The sequence below is a fragment of the Meleagris gallopavo genome, chromosome 1 (assembly GCF_905368555.1).
Source record: "Meleagris gallopavo chromosome 1, MGAL_WU_HG_1.1, whole genome shotgun sequence".
NCBI classification, from domain to species: Eukaryota; Metazoa; Chordata; class Aves; order Galliformes; family Phasianidae; genus Meleagris; species Meleagris gallopavo.
Window position 1 is genome coordinate 23,975,675 of NC_139404.1, and position 27,085 is coordinate 24,002,759.

Consider the following 27,085-nt stretch of genomic DNA (forward strand, 5'->3'; position numbering starts at 1 on the left):
CCGTTCTTCTCAGCCTCCACAGAGACCTGTTTCCGTGTTCTGCATTTGTACTGAAGATGTAGAGAGTGAGTTACAGAGATTGCACATGATGTACAAATAAATAGGGAATTTTCATCTGCTGGCTTTTTACATTTTTTCTCACTCTAAGCTCACAAAATGATGGAAAATCAGACACTTTGTGTTTGGAATACTCACCATCCCTCTTGTATATCTGTCCTATAAAACAGACCTTTTCTGCATTTAGTTCTCTTGCTGTGGTTGTCTGACCATGAAATCTCTGAACTGAGATTGTCTATAATATATTGGGTTTGGGAAACAAGGATGTGAATTGTAACTAAGCAGTCTGGATGAGGAGAGGAGGTACTGCCTGGTTTCTTCACCAGGCTCCTGAGGAAAACCCCCTTCATGAAGAGTTGTAGAATGAAAGCAAAGAGTTTTATGAAATATGTATCTTGCAAACAATAAGTCGATCACAGTGTTGCTTCAAGCTTTGCCACATGAAACCTCACCACTTCCACATGATTAATTGCTGCATGTCAAATCTCACATAAAAGCCAGTAATGCGTAGATATATTTATGCAAGGTGTGGCAGAGTATATAGGCATATCAGTACACTTACATGTAATGCAACTTTCAATATACAGGAAGGCTTTCTGATGAGATCTGAGCTGTCCTTTACAAAGTGAGAGAGAACATTTTGTCTTAAGGTGAACTAATGATATTTTTATTGGTCAGTTGAGTCTGGGGTGGCCTCATTAACAGGTGCTGCTTGCTATCTGGAGAGAGGTGCCTGCAGTTGGCATCAACAGGGTCACAGGCCTTTTCTGTGGTGGTGAAAGTGAGGAGATTGGGGGAATGAGAGTTGACATCACTCCGGAATATATTATGAATTAATAATTCTCTTGAGAGAGGATGAGCAGGGGTTAGAGTGAAGATGAGAAGACAAAGCAAAAGAAGCTATAGAGGAAAGAATTAACCCAAGCAATTATAAGCAAATAATAAAGGACGGAGGAAGCATACGTTCCCTGGCTGAGGTCTTTAGGTTTGCTTTTGCAGGATATGATGAACTGGCCTAAGGACAGTGAGCTCCACAGTAAAGGCACTGGCTTGACAGTTTAATAGAATATAGGAAGCTTTCTGAATGGAATCTGAAGATAGGTAAATATTAACATAGTCGTCTTCTGTTCAGCTATTTTGCCAACCTTTGTTTGTATTCAGAAACTTTAGATGAGAAATAGAAGGCCCTAGGCACCATTTCCTGCTAGCAGATTGGTACCAACAGGGGTAGTATGGGTGTCAGGAGTTGTGAGAAAGTCGGTGTGGTGATTGAACCCTAAAGGAATCTAACACTCCCTCGCATTTCCCCCTCCCCACCACGTTCAGTAAGTGAGCACACAAAAGCTGTTTGGAAAACAATCAGTTTAAAATAAAACTTAATTTTCTTGTTATATAAATGCTAAGTGACAGCTATAAAGAAGCAGACTGTGTGGCGGTGGAGCTGTTGTGTCCTTTAGGAATGTTTAATAAAATTTCATTAAAGAAAATACAAAATCTCTTAATAACAAGTCTTATCTAGAAACTTTCCACTGCAACTTGTCATGATTTATGTTAAGACTTTCATTGTTGTCACCAAAATCTGTTGGCTGCCACAGGTATGATATTTGTCAGTACTCAGATTCACCAAGTCTTTGGATATCAACAGGAAACGATACGTAAACCTAATTTTTATTGCTTTAATCTTTACTTGATGAACTTCATTGATACAATCACCATGTAGGCACATTTTACAGGCACTGTTAATTCCTTATCCAGGATTATGATTATCCCTAAAAATAAAGTAGATGTAGATGTTATGCTATTAATTTATGTATTTTAGGAAAAGATCAAAGCCACATAACCTTATGTGTAATTATTTCATTTAATGATACAGTTCTACATTTGCATCTGCAAAGAAATGAACTAACAATGACTAATTAATCCTCAAAGCAGCTCTTTGAAATAGGTAGATAGACATAATTAATCCAGTCTAACCAATTTCTTGCCCTAGGCAATAGATTGAGTCAATATGTAAGCCAAGATTAAAGCTCGGGTACGTCAAAGTCTTACTCTGTGTCCATTACACAGAGTAATGTGTAAGAACTATCAGTTCCCAGATTTCCTTACCCCTGCTTTGCTGTAATAATTTAGACTGACACACATTTTGACCCGCACCAAACCTACATTGTTTATTGTCTGTCAGAACCATTCCCTGTGTCTTCCTCTCAAAATCTCCCATTCCAACCAATCGAGGTATGAAAGGTCTAACTTTTCCCTTCTTGTATCCAGTTTTCACTTCCTTGTGCCTATCACTTCCTGACTAGCATTTTACACCAGCAGACTTCCTCCCACAGGCTCCCCGTAATTCCCCATTTCTGTGCTTAACATGCTCCCCGAGGGGAACCACCTATCTGTTCCCCTACTCCTGGCTGTCTTCAGCTCACTACCTGGGGAGCTGCTCTGCTGTAGGCATCAGGGAGGAAGCACTGCTCCTAGAGCTGATATAAGCTGCATCGTACATACCAGGTGCATTAAGTATGGAGACAATTCAAGGAAAGCTTTTCACAGCTAAATAGCAGCCACTATTCTCATAGATCATGGCCCAAATCAAGATGCAGCCCATGGCCCACATGTCTCTTGCTGTAGGTGGAGATTCATGAAATACTTGCAGCATTTTGTGAGTTATAAAAGCACTTTATGAGAGCAGGGGTAGGCGTTGTTATTCAGGTAGTATGGAAGGCTAATGATGTTTGTGAAGAGAAGAACAAAGAGAAGCTGATGCTGTAACCAAGAATACTGCTTTCCTTGAAATAGTCTAGTGGCAGTATGAACTAGGGTGAGATGGTTGTGACACTAGTGAGCAGCAGAGAACGCAAAGTGACAGCAGCACTATAATAAAGTCCCAAATTGATAGAAGAAACTAGTGTAATTGCACCAGAACCTGAGAAATAGTGCCAGTGGATTTCCCACTGTGGCAGTGCTTAAGACCTGATCAAATCTTACCTTGCTATAGCTTTTCTTATTTGATAGAAAACAGAGTTAATGTGATATATCCCATAGCTGTTGATTACTATGGTGTTTCTATTTGTGCTTTGATAAAATATGTCCAACCAGAAGAGATATGCACTCTGACCGTAGGGATTCTTCTCCCCGAGAACTTGGTGAATGGACCAGAATTATTCCGACGGGCAGCCGAGTTGGCTGCTGAGTGTGAGTTGGCCTCAGCTGACATGCCACACAAGTTGATGTGACACACTATCATTTTACTCATTATTTCCTTTACTCTATAGGAAAACTTACATCTTCATGTGGTTGCAGGAGAGGGGAAAGAAGACATGCAGAGGACATGAATTTTTCCAGCAATTTCTCACCATTTATAAGGATATACTTTTAATGGCTGCATAAATTTTGATTCACTTCAACTTTCTCCCGAGGTGTAATTTTCTATTGATAAGATTGTGCAGCTACATGTTAGTTTTAGAAAAGCAGTTGATAGTCTGTTCCATCCTCTCAGGCATTCTGCTGCTGACTCAAATGGTCGACGTCTTCCTAAAATGTGTACGTAGCCTGTTTTAACCAGGAATTGATTGGGTTTGACTAGATAGAACTGTATGTGGTGCAGAAGATCAGATGTATGATCATAATTGTCCTGCTTGGCCTTAAGTCATTGGATTTATCTGAGTGCTGAGTCTCCATTCAGCATGATTCGAGAGTGTAAAAGCTAGAGCTCTATAAAATGGGCATCGTACATTCAACCAAAAGGAGAATGGCTGAGTATAGACATATGGCAGGTTCATTTTTTTCACGCTGTTGATAATCTCAAAGAACATGTAGTAACGGAACAAATCAGCATGTTGGTGGAGGTTCCTCCGCCACCCACACCAAATGATATTTTGGGGCATAAAAATAGGAGTCAATTACAATAACACATCCCTTTCATTCTGAGTAATTGCTACTAAAATCCAAGATGACTGCTGTCAAAAGGGGATGTGCAAAGGTGCTAGAATTCTTTCTGCTTTAAAATAATTATACACTGTAAATACATGCAAGAGAAAGCAAATTTCTTAACCTTTTTGGAGAAGTAACTTCTAGGGGAAATAGACATATCTTTCCATTTTCTGACATAGTTTCAGTGTTTAAGGACAGGTGACCTAGGATCACCTAAGCTAGATGGCAAAGCTTTATTTTATGATATAGATTCATAACAAAATCTTGCATTTTGACAGTTGAATTAAAAAATTCCTTTTACAATCACATGGAAAGTCTCTGTTCTGATATTTTCTCGTGCAATTAAATGATTCTGCAAAAGTTTAACATGCATAGAGCCAATGTGGCAAGTAAGATTAGCATAAAATATTGGAGGAAATGTTTTCCAACTTTGGGAATGCGTTTTATTGATCTCCAATATTGAGAGCATTGGGGCAACTGATGAGCTCAAGGCAAAATCCTAACCCCACCAAAATGACACCAGGTACTTCCCCTGTAGTGAACAGAATCTTTTTAAGATTATGACTGATGAGATACATAAAGCATTCTTTGTCTCCCTCAAACAAGGAGGAAGAAATGAAATGCCCTCTTTCCACTATGTAAATTTTGCAGGCAGTTTACTGCATTTAATGAATTGTTACAGCATATGCAGATGAACACTTCCCACCCGCTCTCCACAGATCTGGCACACTGTAATCACTTGTCCTATATTTCTGTGCTGTATAATGTCCTCTACTGCTCATAGAAATACAGCCCACAAAGCTGAAACAAAGGTCCCTGGAGAATTCAGTTTGCCAAAGATTGTATCTGTCTCCTCTTTTCAGGCCAGGATATGTGAGACTCATTGCTGCCCTTTTGGCCCTGTGGCTCAGACTAAGCAAGTCCATTACTGCCTTTTAGCCTTGGCTTTCCACCTTTGGAGCTGCAGAGCTTGCCGTGGAGCTCTGAGCTCCACCTGACTCCAGGGATTTGCCAGGGTCAGGCTGGAATCAAGAAAGACTTACACAACCAATGCACGGAAAAGGAAATATGCTAAGCACTTTCAATGAAATTCAGCTCATTGAAGATCTTTTAGAGAATACATCCATCACTAAGGTACCTCCTGAAGTCAATTATGCATAACTATAGCCTTTTGTAAATTTCCTTTTTGCATCTTCCATTTTAAGCTTAGTGCTCCCATTCCTTTTTCTTCTCTCTTTCCTTGTTAATATAAAGTTATGTCTGCACTTGTTTGATCAAGAATATTTCTCATCTTGAATCTCTGCGTAACTGTGGGATAGCTTCCTATCTCTTAGTATAATTAGCTCTAGCACCACATAAGTGCATTCAGAGTATGAGCAAGGAAATCTGTGATCAATGCAGTGTCCACAGTGCTAGCAGTGGGAACTGTTTTTCTCCATTTATACCACTGGTCCCAGCTTCACAGCAGGAGGGATATTTGGATGTTCTTTGAAAATGTTCTGAATATCCTCCCACTACTCAGAAACTAACAATAAACCTGAACCTTCTCATAGTTCATCTGTGTCACACCTGAAGAAATTGCTCTTTTATATATTAAATATATATATGTGTACATAAATTCCTTATACATAAAAAAGGAATGCACATGCATATATATAAACCTCCTACATCATTTCAGATGCACTCTATACAAAATTTTTAAAAGATTTTAGGAAAGGTTCATGATTTAAGTTGCCAGCGTGGAGACATTTTATGCATGCATGCTTAATGCACTGTAAAGATCAAAATTTAATGATCCTGAGTTCAGTCTGTAAAAATGGAAATATCACAGATCATTAGACACTTTCATCTTGTAAATTTTAATTCTGAAAGCATGGGCTGTTTTAACTTGTGTTTTGAAGTGAACATATGTTAAGTTAGGTAGGACATACATAGAAGTTCATTGGAATTTATAAGAATGTTATCTGTTTGATCAGGTATTATATCAGAGCTTTTGTTTCCAGAGTCATGCACAGAAATACAGTGGTTAAGTTTCACATTCAGTAAATCATCTATCAGTTTGATAGCTTTGCTGATGCTTTGAACAGAACCGAAACCCAAAATTTTTGAACAAATGAACTGAACAATTAACTCATTTTCTCACTTAATGGAAGATTTTTCTCTCCTGACTGCACTGCATGTAAATTCCTAACATCTATGGGAACATTTTTAGCAGGGTCAGGTCAGAATAGGTGTTCCAACACCAGAACAGTCCTAGTTCACCTTTTTAGATTAAAGCAGTATCTTTAAAATGATCTGACTTTTAAGGAAATCAGAGAAATTAAAGTAGGGTGCTTATCTCTCTGAGCTTCATTTGTAGCCAATAAACCAACAGGCTTTTCCAAAATTTGAATCAATTAGAAGTATTTGACTCAAGTAACCTTTAGAAAAAGTGACCTATGGTGAGACACTCAAAGGGGAAATAAGGAAGACAACTACTTGATTTAGGTGCCTAAAATCTGAACATTTTAAAAATTACTCTGACAGTCTGCACTTAGAAATAGTTTTATTTATAAAGAAAATACCATTCTGCTTTCTGAAAAAGAGTGTATGAATTATAGTATGCAATACACTGCTGACATTACTGATGGATTCACTAAGGACATAAACAGACAACTCAGGCAAATTATGATCACAGAATGAAGAAGGCAGCTTGAATCCAAACCTCTATGGTTTCTGTATCAATATATATTTATGTTGGTTTCTGTTTTTTCATGTTGTTGATTCCTAGAGAATTTCTGCTACAGAATGAGCCAAAATATGTATTGAGAACCAATTTTACTTACATATCAGGATTTTGTGGATTAGGATCATCTCGAGTAATGTTTTCATCCCTAGTAATGTTGTAATGTTTTTCCTTTTTTTTTTTTTTTTCCTTTTCTTTCTTTGAGTAATCAAAGAACATGTGGCACAGAAAAATTCCCACTGAAATGATAAATGTCCTTACTGGTATGAAACTATGAAACTGTGCACTTATACTCTTACGAGTGTATGCCAGAGTCAATATGATTAAATACCATCTAAGGATTTCTAGACTAAGGCCTAGTGGAAAATTAGAAAGATATTCATCATTATTTGGTAACTTCTGCAGAGTGAAATAGAAACTCTCTTGCAACATTACAAAGGTCTGCCTTGTTGAAATGATACTTTTTATTGCTTTTTTATTGCAAGTGTTTGTGTGCAGGCTTTTTCAATGGAGGTGGTCATTAATGTGAGAGACAATGTCATTTCTTCACAGGGTATGATTTATCTTTGTGAATTTTCCTTTGTATGAATATTGCAGTTCTGATTGTACCATTTAGTAGTGAAAGAGCCTCAAGTCTTTTATCATTTACTTTGCCAGGAATGCATAATCTGTTCCTCCTTATACAGTTTCAGTGAGGTACTTCTGACAGGTCTTTTTCCGTGGGCTACTTAAAAAACCTAGACTACTTACCTAGATTACTTACTCAGATTTCCTTTCAAGTGGGAAAAACAAAAACAACAGGTGAAAAGCTGGTGGAGGTTAGATCTTGAATTGTCTCCAGAGCTGAACTATTCATTAAAGGTTCCATGGAGAAAGCTGGTTTTGACTCTGAGACTGGGCAATTCTTCTCCATGAATCTGTGTAACACATAGAAGACTTAGTGGAGGTACACAGAGGTCCAGCGCTCTTCTGCCCTCTCCTTGTGTCTGCCCCAGATCTCTGATATTACTCAGTCAGTGCCTTTGCAGGTAAAGCTGATCAAAGTCCAGTTTCCCTAGGAAGCTCTTTCTTCTCATGATCTAGTGTTAGGATTCACCTGGTGAACTGGATAGGAGAGCTGATTTAGCTAAAAAAAAATCCCCTCTTTATGCTGGCTTACTTTTCTGCTATATCAGCTTCCCAAATCTCTGCATGTAACAACTCTGCATCCTATAAACAAACCATAGAGTTGCCAGCAAAAATTGGAGGCAGAAATTCCTGCAGTCATGATTTTTTTTTTAAAGTCATTTGCTCACAGTCATTAGAAAACTGGGAGATATCCAGTGATCAAAAAGCCTGACATCATAGCCCCTGAATGGGAAGCTTCAGAAGAAACTGAAAAAATGTGGGTTATTGTTTACCAATAAAATAAACCAAGCTATCCAAATTGCCTAATCTTCTATTGCAAACCTTCCTGCAAAGTTTTAAGACCTTTTGTAATAGCCTTATCTTGCCTGGCATGCTAGAGGAAATTAGAATAGTTGGGCATTTTATTTATATCTGTTTTCTTCTCCAGGTTCAACTTGAATCAATTTTATTTTTTTCATAAATTTAGAATACTGCAGTCATGTGGTTTTTATTCAGTGGTGCCACTAGAGGGCAAGATGACAGCTGTTAGCCGATTGGATCTTAGGGCTTTGGTCCTGCAGACATTGAGGTTAATGAGAAATTATTGACTCTAGCAGTGCTGAAACAAGCCATAAAATTCATTCTCTTCCACAAATAGTTGGGATTTTCCCCAAATCCTTAAAAATTAAGAAAAATGTATTTATTTTAAGCTAACATACTGTAAATAACTGTTAAAAGTACTTAACAAAGATGATGTATATTATCAATCAGCTATATAAAACAAGAAAATGGAAGTATCATAAAAGTACATCCTTCTGAAATTATCTGAAGTTCTCCAGAATAAATAGCAGATATTTCCAATTCTGTGAGTTAATAAAATACTTCAACATTTATATATATACACACGTCCATGCCTTCAACATATACACAGATTAAAATTTAGCTCTACATTGGCAGTATAGATGAAGTGCTGAGCAAACATAGAAGAGCTGAACTTGATTCCTAATATTGTTTTATTGTTGCCTAGAGCTTCAAAGTATGTTTTGAAAATTACTTAATGCTGTCTCAGAGAGGCTTTGAGCTTGTCAGCTATCATAAACCAAGCTACATTTGTCCTGGTCAGTACTTGAATGGGAGGCCTCCAAGGCAAGAAAGGAACCTGTGGGATGTGAGTATTTTCTGCTTTTAATCCTGCTGCTATTTTGGTCTCCCGCAGAAGTTCTTGTATTTCAGTTTGTTCTTCTCATGAAACCTTTGTTTCCTTTTCTCTTTATATTTTAAAAAAGAAAACTGCATACAAAGAGTGGGAAAAATCCTAAATTACAAGCTCATTTTTATACCAAACATTACTTCTATAAAACTTCAAAGGAAATAATAATCAGAGTTTGGAATAAGGTCTCTAGCATCTGGCTTATTGTTTAAAGGATACTGTGGATAATGTTTAAATTACCATGTTACTGTGGCCTCAACCCTCAATCGTTTGTCTTTAATTTTGTCCCACAAGTACACATAATTGTGATAGCACTTTTTTAAAAACAGCATTCTTTGCTTTACAATTTTCTAAACTCGTTTTGTCAGTCATACGGCAAGTTGATGTGTTATAAAGGGATTTCCTACTGCAAGAGATAAGCATTAAACCTTGGAAAAATAGAGCTGTTAAGAGAACACAAAGGACAAAGGCACTAAGTTGAACTTATCCAGCCTTTTGAGAGCCCGAATTTTCCATGTCTTCACACGAGCGAGCCTCATGACTGCTCCAGGACCTGGGACTAGGGAGAGCCTGCTCCTAGGCCTGGAGGAGAGCCTCAGCTCACCTTTCTCCTCAGAGCAAGTTCAAGCACAAAGCCCTGGAGTATTCTCCTGGGTCAGATCAGTCTTACTTATTATTACTTATTCTACTGAAGCCGTCTGTGGAGAGAAAATCTGAGTTTCAACACAAGTTTTGGTAGTTTTGGTGCCTTCATCCTGAAGGAATATCTCATGACGGATTATCTCATCTTATTCTGCATGACTGGGCCAGCTTGTCCCCTACACAGACACCCTTAAAATCTCCAGCCTAACGTGTGAGGCCCAGAAGCGCTAAACTTCCACGTCTGATGGGTCCCTGCCTGCTCTGCTTCACCCAGCTGGGCTCCATGGCCCTCCGCTCTACAACGCCATACAGTGGGTGACTGACACCAGGATGATCAACTTTCTACACTCCATTGGCCACAAAGCCACTTGAGAAGATGGTCCCTTGTGAGCATGACTCAGGACTCAGAAAATATCCAAGATGGAGCCGTTAAGGCCAAGCAGATCACACACAGCACAGAAATGGCTACAGCTCCTCCCAGGGATGTGCATGAGCACCCATTCCCATCAAAGTGATGTCCCTGAGGCTTGCCAAAATACAGTGGGGAGCTGTTTAAGCAGAAGTGAATAGTCAGATACTGTCTTTCATGACAAAATGGGCTGTGGAGATGGTTTTTGTCCCAATTGTCTTTTCTCTTGCTGCTGGCCTTGAGTAAATCAGCTACCAGCAACAGTTGAGCCATCAGTGTACCACAGGCAAGAAGTTCAGATGAGGGCATCATGTGTATGATTCAGGAGGGGGAAAGAGGGATCCCACTTTAGTGGCTCCTGCTTGTAAAAAATCTGAGGCACCCTCAGTCACTTGCTGATGAAATCCTACACGTGGTGGTTGAAGTGCCTGTGAGGTATCTTGACATCCAAGACCAGGCAGCTCATAAAATCTAGCACAAAACACAGATAAGCCTATTGTTACTGGTTAGCTTCTGCAGGAGTGAGTCATTTATTTGATGGATGGTTGCAGAGCTAGTGCTTTTCTAAGGAGCTAGACCTATAATGTGCAGGGTATTGCATGGTTATATGGCTTGACGCTATAGTTGCTGGAATTTCCCAAGTGATTTGAGTAAAGCTGTCTCTTCAGTTTCTGTAATATTGAAGTATTCTGTACAAAAGTTTTCATCATCAATGTTAAGCATATATATTTTAATAGCAGCATGCCCAATAATTAGGTGGCTTTATAGGTCAGCTGAAACTAATGACGAAAATTACAGCTAGTTGAGTAAAGTATAATTATTGCATTTGTCAGAAATGCTTAAAACCAATACCTATGTGCATATTTGACTAAAAATTAAATGTATTTGGGATTGCTACCACCGTACAAGTCATAGTTAATTCTCTTTCAAGTCCAGTTTCTCTGTTTATTCTGTGTCTGAACATCCACGACTTGCCAAATCCCTAGGAGTCCCTGATGACGGTGCACCAGGAGAGAGAAGCTCAAGAGAGGAACTTGAGAAGATGGTGGAGATGGGGAGAAAATGAAATTCAGAGGACACCTGCTTGCATTTCAAAACAAAAATTTTGAGGTTTCAGAGAAAATATTTTGTCTTTCAGGTCTTCGTATGTCATAGAAAAAATAAATAGAGCATGAAAAGCAGATGTCAAAAAATTAAACAAAGCCTCGGTTTTCTGCAAAAAGATTGCTTTAATAGGAATATTTTCATCAAGATGTTAAGAGCATAAGCCCCCTGCTCCTTGATCATCATGTTCTGCTCTGGATTATAAAAATGTGCATGGATTGTTAGATATTTTCTGAAGACACAAGTCAAGTTTCAGCAAAAGTTTATCTCCATGCAATGTGTCAGTCCCTTGAACTATTAGTCACTGTCAGTGCCTGGGATCTACTTCCAGCTTTTAATTTTCCATTTGGCTAATCTCTCAATTAGGTAATAAGAAGCCATTTATACTTCATTAACAAGATATTACTGTCAATATTAATATACAATTGATCCCCAAATTCACCATTAATTTCTGCTACAAAGGAAAGTATACGTTATCTTTTTTTTTTTTTTTAACATTTGTTTCAATTGAGAGGTATTTTGCATAATGTTCTTTACATTTTCCTATGCTAATGACATTCTTGCAATTCTCTCTGTAATGCGAAATATTTAATTATCAATCATGACAATGCTGCTATGCATTTAGATAGAATATTTCACACCTAAATGTATTCACTCTATTGTCAAACAGCCAGCAAAAAAACATGACTGGTTTCTCTTAGTTACTGTTGCTTTGGAAACTAGTTACATGTCTTGATTTGTAAATGATTATTCTTTCAAAAAAAGAGACAGAGAAGAATCTGGGGGTTTTTGGTGTTTTTTTGTTATTGTTATTTTCTCCTTTCTCTATTACAATTAATATGCAATGTCAAAGAGCTTTTTTTCAAATTGGTGGGCTACAGCTTCTGAACTATATGAGTCAGCCTTCTGAAAGCTAATTAACTCATATTTCATTTTAGAGCAGGCATTTCTCAGCAGAAACTTATAATCAGAAATGAAGGACGGTGTAACAACTAATGAAGTTTAATTCCCAGCTCTTTACCAGCCTTCTTCTTTGACCTCAGCAAATTTCAGGGTAAATACTGTTTATCCTGTCTCTGGTTTATTGGGAGAGGAATTATTTCTAGCAATGACTATCTGTACACAGTAGTTACTTCAAAATGCTGCTTTCCTGGCAGTATTCTTCAAAGAAGTTTCTTGTTGCCTTTGAATCAGTCTCCAGAGTTTTCCCCAACATAACCAGTTTAGAAGGGCCTACTTTTACTTAAGCTTCTGTATATGAGAAGGTAGAAATAACAAAGAAGTCATCATCTTTCAGACTTCATGAAATACAATCCCTGCTATAGAATCTTAATGCACTGTGTTTGTGATAATTTAATTCATAGATTTTAAACGGCATCATTTGCTTGTTTTAAGATGTATCTGTCTAATTAATTATAGTGCAGAGGAATTTATCAGCCAGGTCCACATAATTTTTAGAAGTAGTTCTTGTGAAACATAAGACGTAGAACAGGTACACATCATCCCACAGCTTATCTTTTAAATACACTGTTAGGAACATATCTTTTCTAGCTTCAGTAATTGCCTCATTAGCTCTAAAAAACTGTTAGGATGCTTTGTCTTCTCTAGTGTACTCAGAAGTACCAAGTTATTTTTACATTGGAAGGCAGCAGGGAGTCTGATTTTAGTACTAGCTTCACTATGATCCCGGATTTCTGGCATTAATGTGAAGAATTCTGTTTTGTTGGAATTTTTGTCAGGTATTGAAATGCTTTTGAAAGTTATTAGGATGATAACTCTGGAGGTTGCCATCCTGTATTTATCTGTTAGTCACATCTCACCCTGTATCTCTTTGCAATCTATTCCAGCCAGATGTAGAAGAACCATTCTAAAAAAGAGAGCAGGCTTTCATGATTTCATTCTGAGAAGCAGTAACCTTTGTGCAGTTTGGCTCCTCAATGCCAAAACCTTCTACCAAAATGGCACTCAAGTCATTACACTCATTTTCTTCTCAGGCTTGAGTGGTACCAGTAGAGCTAGTAAAAATGTTCACTAAAATATGAAAATTTCTCCTTCCTTTTTTCTTTTTCTTTTTCTTTTTCTTTTCTTTTTCTTTTTCTTTTTCTTTTCTTTTTCTTTTTTTTTTTCTTTTTCTTTTTCTTTTTCTTTTTCTTTTTCTTTTTTTTCTTTTCTTTTTCTTTTCTTTTCCTTTTCCTTTTCCTTTTCCTTTTCCTTTTCCTTTTCCTTTTCTTTTTCTTTTTCTTTTCCTTTTCCTTTTCTTTTCCTTTTTCTTTTCTTTTCCTTTTTCTTTTTCTTTTTCTTTTTCTTTTTCTTTTTCTTTTTTTCTTTTTCTTTTTCTTTTTCTTTTCCTTTTCCTTTTCCTTTTCCTTTTCCTTTTTCTTTTTCCTTTTCTTTTTCTTTTTCTTTTTCTTTTCCTTTTTCTTTTTCTTTTCCTTTTTCTTTTTCTTTTCCTTTTCCTTTTCCTTTTTCTTTTTCTTTTTCTTTTTCTTTTTCTTTTTCTTTTTCTTTTTCTTTTTCTTTTTCTTTTTCTTTTTCTTTTTCTTTTTCTTTTTCTTTTTCTTTCTTTCTTTTTCTTTTCCTTTTCCTTTTTCTTTCCCTTTTCCTTTTCCTTTTCCTTTTCCTTTTCCTTTTCCTTTCCTTTTTCTTTTCTTTTTTTTTTTCTTTTTCTTTTCCTTTTTCTTTTTCTTTTCCTTTTCCTTTTTCTTTTTCTTTTCCTTTTCCTTTTCCTTTTTCTTTTATAGATAATGGTCAGTTGTGCCAGAGAGAAGCATCCCAAAGTTACCTAAAGTAAGATGCTGCAAACCCTTGCTATCACTCTTCATCCCTCATTGAAGTGCCTAAGGTAGCATACAGCAGACTTGTAACTCATTCCACTGTCCCTGCAAGCCCTGTAAGTGCATTACTCCCTGACATTCTCCTAAATCCCCAAGTCTCTAGTTCTCTTACCAGGAAACATCTATACAACAGAAAAGTTGTGTGGATAATGCTTATCTTGAGAATACTTTCCTTGTTCCAGCCTCTCATCAGAGGAACCCATTGATACTTTTTGGATGATCTAGAGCAAAATATTTGAATTTCTCTGAGTATTGTCCAGAATATCGACACTACTTTGTAGTACATTTTACAAGATTGTTATATTTTAATTTCACTAAGCTATACTGAATATATAGTCCAAGCCAGATTAAATTTAAAGCAAACAAAATTAATCACTTATAAAATGCCCAGTAAACACTATCATTATCTGTTCAATAAAATTCTGCTGACAAAAACTAAAGAAAACCATCAGTTGACCCTAGGCTTATATCTGAGTCATTTAGCTAATAAGCTGTGTACATTGATGGTTGTCTAATCCACACAGTCAGCAGTGCACACTTCACACACGCTGTATATGTCTAAAATCAGGTTGCATTCATGGCAGATGAGAGAGTACAGATAGAGTGAATCTATCAGTGAATGTGAATGCATTTCTGCTTAATCCTGTTCAAAGTGGGTGGGGAAGGACTGGCTCTAGGGTTTTCATTGACATTTCAACCCCCCTTCCTGAGTACTGATCCCACAGTTCTTCAAGACAGAGGCTTATCCTCATAGATTTCTTTCCCACGTGTGGAAATGTTCATACTTTCTACAGCCATTCTCTCTGTCAGAGGAATATTTATTTTGTTTGTCATGGCCTGTCTAAACTGTCTAAACTACTAGCATATCTTTAACATAGTGAGATAAAATGCCCTTTCTCTACTGGCAACGTGTAGAATTCATTATGAAGCCTCTTTATGTGGGGCATCTTATTTTTACTGCAAACATGGGATTAGAGCTAGCTACATACCAGCTCTCTAGCTCTCTCTTGGAAATCAAGGGCTTGGGAATCAACAGGTCTATTTGGGAAATAGCTGATCCCCAAACCTTGTCCTTAGAGAGTACAGTGATACTAATTCATTTGCACACGTCCTCCCTCCCTCCCCTGCAAATAGCCACAGTTCTCTGCTAATTAGCCTCAGTTCTATTAAGAACCCCTTTCAACTTGCTGCAAGATACATGCAACTAAGGTTATGAATCAATTTTTCAAAAATCTGGCTATTAGATGTCAGCGTGTGACAAGTAAGCATCAATGAAGGCAACAGCTTAAAATTGTAACAACTGTAATTTTTATTCCTATCTCATATCATAATTCCTCCTTAATTTCTGATTAGAATATATATCTACATATTTCACAGAGGGCATTTTATCTTAGTCTCTGAACTGCAGATTCTCTGGGTCTTCAGAGGAACATGCATTAAAGGATGGAACTAGATGTTCTTGTGAAAGCTGAAATCTGCAGTTTTTTAAAGAATGCCTTTCCATAAATACACCTCTCAGTCTATTGTGAATCACATATATCAGTCTATCCATTCTGCAATTACTGCATAGGAACTTTACATTCCAAATACATTAGAGACTTATTCAACAGCATAGCAGAACCAGAGAGTATTAAGTTATTCTTCTATTAGCTGCAGAAATTTTGAAAGGAATGAAAAAGTTACCTTGAGCTTAATATTTCCAGTGAAAGTAACAAAAATACATTGACCTCATCCACACTTAAGGGTTCTTCTCACTTCAGAGAGCTTTGAAGATTTGTTTGTGTGAGTAAATTTCTCTGCCAGTGATTGACACGTATTGTTCCTGGTCTAAATTCTGACTTCCTCAGAAGAAAGGTAATGATTGTTTGGAAGTATTTAGCATTACTATTTATGCTTGCTGCTACAATAAAAGCATTCCTGGATATATTTAATCAGGTAAAGCAAAAAAAAAAAAAAAAAAACCCACAAAATGATTCTACATACTCACACTGAGGGAGCTCTACTGCAACATATCTTGCCTGTTAAAAGAAAAAGTGTTGACCTACAAGTGTTTTCATCCAATAACAGGGAATGAAGTATGTATCTCAGATTGTGCCTTTCAATCTGTGTTTGATCAGAAGTATGGTTAGCAAAGGATGCTCAGTGACAGAGAATCTTAAGAGAAAAGCCTAAACGCTGAGAAGAAGAAACAGACAAGCTTTCATTTCCAGCATATTTTGGAGCTTATAAGAAATCCAATCAGTTATATTTTGCCTGTTAACGATGCACCAAGACCATTTGATTGTATCAGCTGCCTAAAAGCATTCTGTCTCCCCAGCACAACATAAATATTTCAGTACTATTCCTAAAATATTAAGGGACACAACAGTTTCACTTAAAATTTTAACTTTTCACATATATTTTGATTATTTCTAACTAGAACTGAAACAAAACTAAAGTTACACCTGAGCAAAGAGCTGTGATTCCTGTCAAGATCCCAGTCAAGAAACTGTACTTATTTAATGCCTAAAATCAATTGCTGTCTCACAAGATCACTATCAGAGCTACAGGCTATGCTTCATATATTGCTTGCTGAGAAAGATCTCTGTAACAGCGTTGTTACAGAATTTGAATTGTAAATAAAAATATAAACAAACAATGAGCAAACAAACAAATGAAATTATTACTAATAATTTTCATATCTGATGGGACATATGTTTTTGTTACCAAAGGGTAGACAGTGAGCTTCAACTGCTGGTGAATGGATATCAAAACAATATGAAGGACTGAGATCAGAAGCTTAAGAATCTCCGAACTTTCTCATGAGATGATTTTTTAATGACAAAAATATAATTTCCTGATATTTAATGGTTCACTTTTATAACGGGGGCTCCTAATTCCAGCTTTACCTCTCAATTTCTGTAGAAACATATTTTGTGTCTGTTAGACTGCAAAGATTGCTTCCATTGTGCAGCTTTAACCAACAATTTATCTTAACAGAGTTTTGTTTATGGTGCTGAATTTTCCTCAGATTTAATTCAGTTTGGAGCTCTGAAATACGTTTTGTATCACCTTTGTGCAGTTAATCTAAGTCAGTTTGATAGTTTATCAACAATTAGAAAACAGAAGGCCATCGGTCCATATTAAACAAGTGAGTGATGCAAGCATGAAGCACTGTCACCATAGCAACTCAGCTTGCACATAGGATGCTGTATTTAACCTTGGGAAGCTCTTAAAACTCTTCATTCCTGAAATAGCTATGAACTATGTTGTAATGGGGATGTGTCCTTAGTGCTGTAACAGTAGATTTGTCTTAGAAATGTGCAAATACTTTGGCCCAATATAACTTCTAAGAAGCCAATAGAGTACAAGCATTCAAGCTGACATGGCTGATGGAAATCATGACTTGCTGTTATAAATGTGCAAAACTGCTTGCTCTTTTTGGAAGCAGGAGGAAGGTATCAGTACATATTACTGCACTAAGGCAGAAAGCAGGAAATACTATTAGATTTTTAATCTATTTTCTTTATGTTATTCCACACAAACCTGTAGGTTTTATCCTTCTATCTGCATGGTTACTGTGAGTTTTGTTTGGGAAAGGTCAACAAATGTACTTGCTTTTGTGTTTGTCTTTGCAGGTTTTAAATTTCCAGCTCCTAGTAAACTAGCCATGTGTATGATATTAATTAGAAATGTGGATGTATGTGCCCTAAGGTAAGCGAGGAGTCATGTGAATCAGCATAGCTACAGGCTCATTCTACCAGGCAAAAAAAAAACCTCTAGGCAGCCAATTTTTCCTGACGCCAAAATTTCAAGTATCTTTTATAAGAACCATAGGAGTTTTAGTGGTGTTAGATGATAAGGTCAGAATTAATTCCTAGAAGAAATAACCAGTGCCATGTTCAAATGCTGCATCGTTTCTGCCTCTCCTCACAGGTGGGACAACTGCCTTACCATTTCCTCACATAGCTTAAGATTTTCTGGTATGATAAAATATCTGGAACAAAAGGCTGGATTCACTGGAGGACTTGTTACCTTACTGCCCTTCAAGGTGCCCAAATCATATATCATTAAGGGTTTCCCAAAACTCTCGTGAGTTTCTCTGTAGTGTACAGTTTCTTGGTACCTTGATGGTAATGGAAAATTCCTACTTTTCCAAAGGAAAAATTGATGCTCAGCCTTCTGGCCTGTGTCTCAAACCTAGCTCTGGCAAGACTTCCAATTGAGGCTTTCCCATCTGTATCTTACCTGGAGGACAGAAGTACTGATATCTTTACATACAACAATCTTCTGGGGAGGAGCATTTGTATGGGGTAAGGAAATGTGAAATTCCGTCAATAGAAGAAATGCATTTAGGAACACCTAAGTCCCAGTGGATTTAGAAAACTCTATTTATCTGTTTTAGGTAATGATTAGTCAACTTTACCAATAAGTGAGAAAACAATGGTGTTCATAATATATGCAAATGAGAAAAAGAAAAGGCACTTTTATAGTGTTATAGCTAACATGGTGTGGATTTCAACCTTGTAACTAAGAGAACTGTACACAGGGAGATGTGCTATATGTTGTTTCACCACACCCTGCTATTGCACTGGTGTTCAGGAACATGTGCTTGTTTTATGTTTTAGAAACCTGTCTGAACAGATTGTTGAAAACTCTCCATTATATTTAGATTCATAATCAGAAAACTTGATGTGAAAAAGGGAAAGTGCTGAAAAACAATCTCATAAGTAGAAAAGCAAGAAATAAAAATACTTCTTAAATTTCTGCCAAATATCAAAATCAAGTTATAAGAGAAGTTGAAAGTATTTTGACCAGTCCATGAGTTTTGTAAAACAGTAATCACAAAAACTTTCAGTTCATTATGTGTCAGGTTCTGTACCAAGTGAAGTCAGAAGCCTGAGGTTCCCCACCACACTAGGGATGAAAACAAACTATATTTCAGGAGTGATAAATGTTGAAAAAATTCAGTTTCAAGACAAATACATTTTGGCCCAGCCGTTTGGTAAGGTATAATATGTTATCTCCCGTGTTCTCTGCTCCAGTGATAAACTTCTCAGCGGATGATTAGAAGAGACTCTTGTAATGGAGCCAAAGCCACCCATCTGCCAGTCTGACCTTCCTGCCAGGACATGGGCTTCTTGTCTAATCCAAAACCTTAGGCACAGTGGAAAGACTGTTGGGGCATATCCAGTCCCTGACTGTGACTCATGCTATTCACGTTACTCATCCATGTGGGCACTAATGAAATGACTACAAGGTTCTGGGAACACAGGGGACGGAGTCCAGGTCACAAGTAATACTTGTCAATACTCCCAGTTGACTGTAGAGGCCTAGCTGGGTCATATGAGTCACAAAAATGAATGTAGATTTTCACTAATAGTGCTGGCACTGGGCTTCAGCTTCCTTAAAAATAACATGCTGCTTTTTAAAGTCGGAATGGTGGGATGAGGGAGATTGCATGAGAAGCTGTCTGATACCAGTGCTCAAATTCTGGGAGGAAGCCTCAGATCTGGAGTTAAAAAGGACATGTATTCAGTCTCCAGAGGAGTCGGTTATAGTTTCAAATGCTGTTTGAAATGTTATAACTTATTCAGAGTATCGCAGAGACAGGCAAAATATATAATCTAATCCTCAGACTCACCTCCAGATTTTTTTTCAACAGAATGACTACAGATTAAACCATGACTTCAGGCTATTTAAAATTACTATTTTAAGAAGCGAAAACTGCTTGTGAAAGTCAGTGTTCAAATTCAAGAAAGAATGTGTAGAATAAAAAAAAAAAAAAAGTTTTCTCATAAATTCATATAATCACAGAACAATTGAGGAAAATGAAACTTCAGAAGGACTCCATTCAATCCCCCTGCTCAAATGAGGTTGCTTTGAGCAGGTTACTCAGGGCTGTGTCCATTCAGGATTTAAGTGTCCTCAAGATGAAAACTGCACAAAGCTTCCAGAAAAATTATTACAATTTTTGACCATTCACAAAGTAATTTTTTTTTTTTTAATGTTTAAATGGAATTTCCTATATTTCATTTTATGCACATTGCCTCTCTGACAGTCACTGTGTAGCAATGAGAAGAGTCTGGCTCCATCTCTTTCATTGTGTAACTTTTCTGGAAAGGTATATGTTGGGGAAAGGAGTTCACAGATTTCAATGTTTAGATTAATGTCACTGCTCTGCAAAAGAGCTGAGAACTACCACAGGCAGCAGAGTGGTTTGCCCACACCTGAGAAAAGTAAGTGCTGAACCCTGTCCTCTGCATGTCACTGTTATGAGTGAGTGCCAAGAATAACTTTCAGTGATTAATTCAGTTAAGCTGGAGTGGCACCTCACATGGAGACTCATTTCTTCTGAGTATTATTATTAATCATCGAATAATGAAATTAAATTAAAACATTTAGAAAATCTGCAGACAATGTGAAGGGAGAAGCTGCACCTACTTTGGTGACAAGCTCAGAATTAGAAGTCAAATGAGTTTGAAAAGTCAGATATTATCTGAAATTAAAAGCAGATGAAATTCAACAAAGACAAATGTAACATGAGTTAAAGATCTGGAGGTTGTAGTGAATCACAAACTGGCTGTGAGTAACAACACTATATTTATTAAAAAAAAAAAATCTAAGACTTTTTATAGGAATACTGTATGCAAGCCTTGAAAAGTAATTATTCTGCTCTACTTGGAAGCCAAATGGATCTCAGACCAGTGCGTCCACTGAATTTTAAAAAAGATGACAACTTGGTGAAGATCCAAAGGAGGGTAAAAAGAATGCTAATGGGTTTAGAAAATGCAATCCATAAAGAAAGTTTTTTCTGTTCCTTTAGGCTAGAAAAGAAAAGATTAAAAGGGATAAGTCTTCTAGTATGTAAAGCAGACAATTATAGAAAGAATGATGATCAGTTTTTCAAGAGCAACGAGGAAGGACAATAAGAAATCAGTACAATTTAGAGCAGAGAATATTTACCATAAACCTTTTAAGAAGGAATATTCTCATTGCTGAAATACTGGATTTAGCTCTTAAGAATACAGCTGAATATCTTTTATTGAGACAGTTCATACCAATACCTGTTAAAGACAGTGAAGGGACATGGCAGGGTAGCTTCCTGCAGTCCTTTCAAGATTCCTATTTCTGTGTTTTTAGGACAGATGATCTCTACAATGAAACAAGTGCATCCTCTTCGTTGCTTAGACGAATACAAGTTCTGGTTCCCGGTTCTGTTCCAGAACAAATGAGCATCCCTGAAGAGAGAAGAGTTCACATTCACCAGCCTCTATGTGGGATGAAGATCTATAAGCAGGAACAAAAGAAATATTTCTTGATGTATAATTGCAGTTTATAAAACCTGCTAATGTTACACTGAGGTTAGTCACAGAGGGTGCCTGACCAGACTTCTGGCAGCAAATGGAAAACTTTGAGCGATCTCCCTCCTCCGATGTAATCCTTTCTTTCTGAATCTTCTTAAATAACTCTTGCTAGAGATGTTTTCTCTCTGGGCACTCAAAATATTTCTTTTGGAATATGAGAGCACACCAAGCCCCAGATATTCTCAAGTGTCCTGGAAAAATACAACCTACATTCTTCCTACACAGTCCCCAAATCATTATCACCATTAGCTAAAAGGTACAGTTTATGGAAGATGAATGGCATAAAAGTTCTGTAGGTATATTAAAGGCATCAAAATAGTGATCTGGATCTAGCAACTTTTTAAAAAATGTAAGAAACACAACTCTAATTTACCAGTTTGTAAGATAAATAAGAAGTTATTGAGTTGATGCATCCAATCTTTAGTTGTAAAGCTTAATAAAACAGCAAAGTTCATATGAAGACAGTTGCTGCTGCTGCTGCTCTTCCTCTAATTGCTGGTTGCATTCTATTCCTTGGAAATCTGTGCATTCTTTAAAAACAAACACCAAAAAATTACCACCAAACCCCTCTGCCATACGTAAAAGGAAGTTGCAGTCCCAAATCAGCTACAAACATGCAAACGTAAGAAAATCTACAGGGTTTTGGTAGTCAGAAGATCTGAAATAAATTTTGACTGAACTGGAATGACACACACCCCGCTGAAGTTTCAACTCAGTCACAACCATTAGCTGTGCATTTTTTGCCAGCAATGAACAAGAGCCTGCATGCCATGCTTATAGCAATCTGCACCAGTGGAGATGACCTACTGTCCCTGTCACTGCTGTCAAAACGCACGACTCGCTGACTCGCTATGCTCACATCCACTGTTTGGTCTCCATAAACATTCAGAAAGCATCAGTGAATGTCAGTGGATATCATTCTTCCTGCGTGGAGGAATTCAGTGACACATCTTTGCATCTTACACGCTTCCGGGTCAGACCCCATTTTGTAAGACTGCCCCTCTGCTGCCATCTGCTACACAGCAACAACACATAATGGGATACTGGCAGGAAGGTTCAATCTCTACTGCCATACCGCCAACATCTTCCTCTGATGTCACTGGCCAACAGAGTATAATGGGAGGCATTATTTTCAGAGCAGCCCTTGCAAACAATCTGAAATGAATCTTTTTCCTCAGAGAAGAATTTATCGCCTTCACAAATGAAAAGTTTGATTCAGCAGTAAGGTGTCACAAGGTCAAAATAAAATTTACGGTAAGACAAAATATACTCTTGTAGTCTGATAAAACCTGTGCTAAAAGTGCTAATGTTCCTTCAAACTCAATTCATTCCAATAATTACATAGTCATTAAAGCGGAAGTCTAAAGGCAAAAAATACCTTCATGGACGAGTTCCTGTGAGCAGTTATTTAATCTAATTTTCAGTGCATCTAGATGAAGGGCTTCTCACTGAAGTTAGGACAATCTATCATCAGACTTTTGCAGTCATTCCATTTAATTACTTCTATATCAGGATCATTTTTATTCCTAGGCCTATATATAAGGGTAGTTTAGAAGGAGAATTCTGATTCTCGCTGTATCACTCTCATCATTTTTGTGACTGGCTTCACACTGCATTTTCTTCACGTTATCCAGCACTAAATGCACAGCTATTAACTTTGATGAAGCTGTGTCAGTACTATGAAGGCTGCCACCACAATCAGATTCAAGCGTGCAAGCTCTATCTTACTGCCAGCATGAGCATCTCAGGCAAAACACTGATCACCAAAACCCCTTGCAATTGTTTAACTAGGTAATTCAGGACTCATTTAAGCTGTATTGCTTATTTAACCCACACAGAGGGGGAATGAGTAGCCTTTCTTCCTGCACATGTGCACTGCCCAATACTCCAGTAGCGAGAGCAGGAGATGAAGGTGTTCACCATGTCATGGTATGAGCTTATACTGGTGAAATAGTTCTTCTGGGCACACAAGAATTAACAACTGATTAGATAAAAAGAAAAAAGAAAAAAGAAGAGAAAGCTAATAGTACATGCATTCACCTAGGGAGAGTGCTCCTGATCAAGAGAATGGTTTTTTTTGCTTTTGTTACTAGAATTCAAGCAAGGACTAGACTCACTTTTCCTCACTTTTTGCATCCCTTCGTATTGCTCGCCCACCTTCCCCGCTGAGCATCCTAACAAGCCAGTTAGAGACATACTTTTATACTTTCATTCCCTGGTGAGCCTAATGAATATTCACTGCATGCAAAGTGTAACAGTTGGAACAGAAATAATGGGACTCCTCACCTATGTGCCTTAAAATAGCTGACTTAGTGATCAGCATATTCACCTGGATGTGGGAGATGTCAGGTCAGATTCCCTCAGGCAGCAGTAGAAGGAATTTAACGCAGACCTGCCATGTTCTAGTTGAGATAGATAGGTCTTATGTCTATATGAAACTGCTGATCCCTTTACTAACACCAGACATTTAGGAGAACACATCATGGTTGCCTCTGTGGTGCTCAGCTGGGCTTCCTTTCAACGGAAATCAGGGTGCAAAGAGCTGGGCCTCTTATCTCGTCTGTGTAGGACACAGGCACTAAAGTAGGACTCAGATCCAGAAATGTGCAAGTAGTCCCTGTTTTGATGGTTTGGATGCTGGCATTAGATAACCTGAGAGGCTGGAAGATGCCTCTCTTTCCTCATGTTCTTTGGGAGGCAGAGCTTCATGAGCTTTTAGAACTGAAGAAACACCAAACTTGTAGACTGGATTATTTGTTTACTGTTGCGTTTATCTCAGTTTTCATTTATCTGTATGTATAACATGTAAAAATGTGGTAGGAAAAGGAGAGAAGGTAGGAGAAATTTTTACTCTCGCTTTATGCAAAACCTTTTGATGTGCTGCTAATTCAGAATTGTGGATCCTACACTATGATATGGCACCTGGAATATTTCTGTTGCACTCCCCAAATGCCTGTAGATTTGCTGTTAGTGGTTCACAAATGTTAGTGAGCTCGTCATTGAATTCCTATAGGAATGGTTTGTGTTACTATCCCACTGTCAGAAATACCCATTGCTTTTAGACAGCCAGCTTGGAATTCATATTTCAGAGCACTTAACCTTTTTATAAAATTTAATGCAATGGGAATTGGCTCCAGCTGAAGTACTCACTATGCCTGCAAATCATCCCCAGATGTTTCATATTGGATACCCAAATAATAAGGAATGCATAACTTGTGGTCACATTTTGAAAACTGTGGTTTGGGCGACGTTCTCAGCATCATACAGGACTTGAATAGAGAGGCAGGGACAGAATCCCAGATCTCCCTGTCCACGTTCAGATTTGGAAGAAAATAGGCAGGTATCTATTTAACGTAGGACAACACTGATCTAGTGCACTGAATGCATCAGAATTCCTGTGGAATTGATAGTATTTGACTCTATTGTCACATCTCTTATAAAATCAAAATACTTTTAGAAGTAGTGGTAATTCAGGAGTAGTCCATCTTGTTCCTTCTGAGTGCTAGGAATTCCTATGCATGACAGGAGCTGGGACGTACAATCAAATATCAGCCTATCAACTAAGCTGGTAATCTAGTTAACTTTATAGCAATTAAGGGGATGTGAGAGATTAGCCAGGCCCTAGTCCAGTTTATGTATCCCAAACCTTAGAAACTAAAGCAATGGTTGTCCAGCCTTTTGGCTTGCCTGGGTTACACTGAATGAAGAGGAATTGCCTACGGCTGCATCTACAAAGGTTGCTCTGAAAGCAACACCTCCTAATTATTTCAATGGAAAATAAAATTGATATAAAGAGCACAACATTTGATAGAGCAAATTCTCAGCTAGAAAACACTCTTTTTCAACACAGTCACAACCAGTAGCTATGCATTTTTGCCAGTGAACAAAAGCCTGCATGCTGAGCTCATGAGCAATCAGTAGAGGTAGCCCACTGTTGTTGTCACCACTGCTGTAACACACCTCCCACTGCCTCACTGTGCTTACATCCACTATTTGGTCTCCAAAAATGTTCAACAAGCGATAGTGATTGTCAATGCATGCCATTTTTTACACATGGGGGAATTCAGTGATACACAGTTGCTTCATACGCACTTCCATTTCATACACCATTGTGTCAGACTGCCTCTCTGCTGCTATCTGTCAGATGGAAACAACATGTAATGGGATATAGGTGGGAAGGTTTAACCTCTGCTGCCGTACCACCACCATCTGCCTCAGACACAGTGGGCCAATGGCATAAAATAGGAGGCATTATTTTTTGAATGGCCCTCATTAAATACATGTTACAGTTAATGTGTATAAACAACAAAACTTATTTTAATTTTTAATGTTTTTTCTTATTGAAAAATATAAAAAAGAGAGCAATGAAACCATCAAACCAATGGGATATGTGACCCAGTTATGGTGAAACTACTGCATCAGGCTGGTTCAGGGCAGTGGTTGCCATTCTCAGTGAGCTCTCAGCATGTTCATTAGAGAGTTTTGATGAAATTTTACTCTTCCTGTGCTTCATCCTTCACAGTTGTGAATAGTTGTTCACAAACGTTTGTAGTGCCAAAATGTGGTGACACAAGTAAGGTGTGACTGTGAAGTGAGGGGTGTTCCTCACTGGTGAGTGAGGGCTTATTAGAATCTGGTAAAAAGACATGGTCAGATTTTGGATTGCAACTCTATGCATTCAATTTGAAAATTCACAAGTAATGTATTAATGTTGACTGGAAATGGAGTCACAAATAAACCAAAAAATCAATGATTTTTTTACAAACTTTAAATCTATTCTCAAATTATGTTATCAAAACGGAAAGCACGGCTGCATCTTTTTGCTGTTCAAAAGACTGTGCTTAGCAAATGCATCAAAATCCATGACCTTATTTGCCACCACGTGAGTTACCACCACCTACCGCCTTGGTTTCAGCCCAGATGGGGCAAACAGAACACCAATATTTGGTGCTGAGTGATGGTTGTATATCTTGGGCCAGGCTGCTCAGTAGGAAGAGCTGCCACTGTGACTGTACATGGCAGAGAGCGACTGTGGTTGGGGTGGGCTGGACTGGGCTGCATGCAGCCCATGGGCCACAGGTTGCACATGCCTGATAGAACATATGAATTTGAATTCTTTTTTCTTTACTGGGAGATGTAACTCATAGGAAAAATTAAGAGGGAAATGATGCTAAGACTCATTCTAAAGCTTGCTTCAGTCTCAAAACAAACAAACAAACAAACAAAAAAGTGTAAATGCTGCGAAACAATGGGGATAGAGATGAGCTGTGACTGCAGCCACCTGCAGAACTGTTTTCATGGTAGCATGGGGCTAAACATGATGGTACCATGTGGCTTAACCAGGAGCAGGCTCCAAGTGTGCTTACATTGCATAATTGTGCATGGAAGCTGGAGGCACATTTTAGAAAGGACCCCTGAACATGACTCAGTGGAAGCAAACCGTGAGACCTCTTGAGGCACAGAGCTGCCTGAGCAATAGGGATGAATTTTGCCTTTAATTCCTCAAGGTAATGAAAACAATCCTTCAATGGCCTTAATGAAAACAATCCTTCAATGGCCTTGAGTGCTATATACTTATATTTTTGGAGATTTCCAATCATAGCTTATTCTTTAACGATTAACATGAAGCCTTGAGAAATCAGGAAGAATTACGCTGGGAAATTTGAGAAAAATGAACATATATGTCATTTATGTAAACAATGAAAAGCTCACCAGTGCAAATAA

General features: G+C 37.8%; 1 long non-coding RNA gene across 2 annotated transcripts; it reads left to right on the forward strand.

The window, feature by feature from the left end:
* Window positions 1-528: 528 nt before the first annotated feature.
* LOC146545229 (uncharacterized) lies at window positions 529-26,887 on the forward strand. 2 transcript variants are annotated; one of them, XR_014881873.1, is made up of 5 exons: window positions 529-707; window positions 4,848-8,984; window positions 12,120-12,235; window positions 18,156-18,307; window positions 21,138-26,887. It is a non-coding gene; the product is annotated as an uncharacterized LOC146545229 (long non-coding RNA). The 2 variants fall into 2 exon arrangements; XR_014881874.1 differs by having other exon boundaries at window positions 8,844-8,984.
* Window positions 26,888-27,085: the final 198 nt, after the last annotated feature.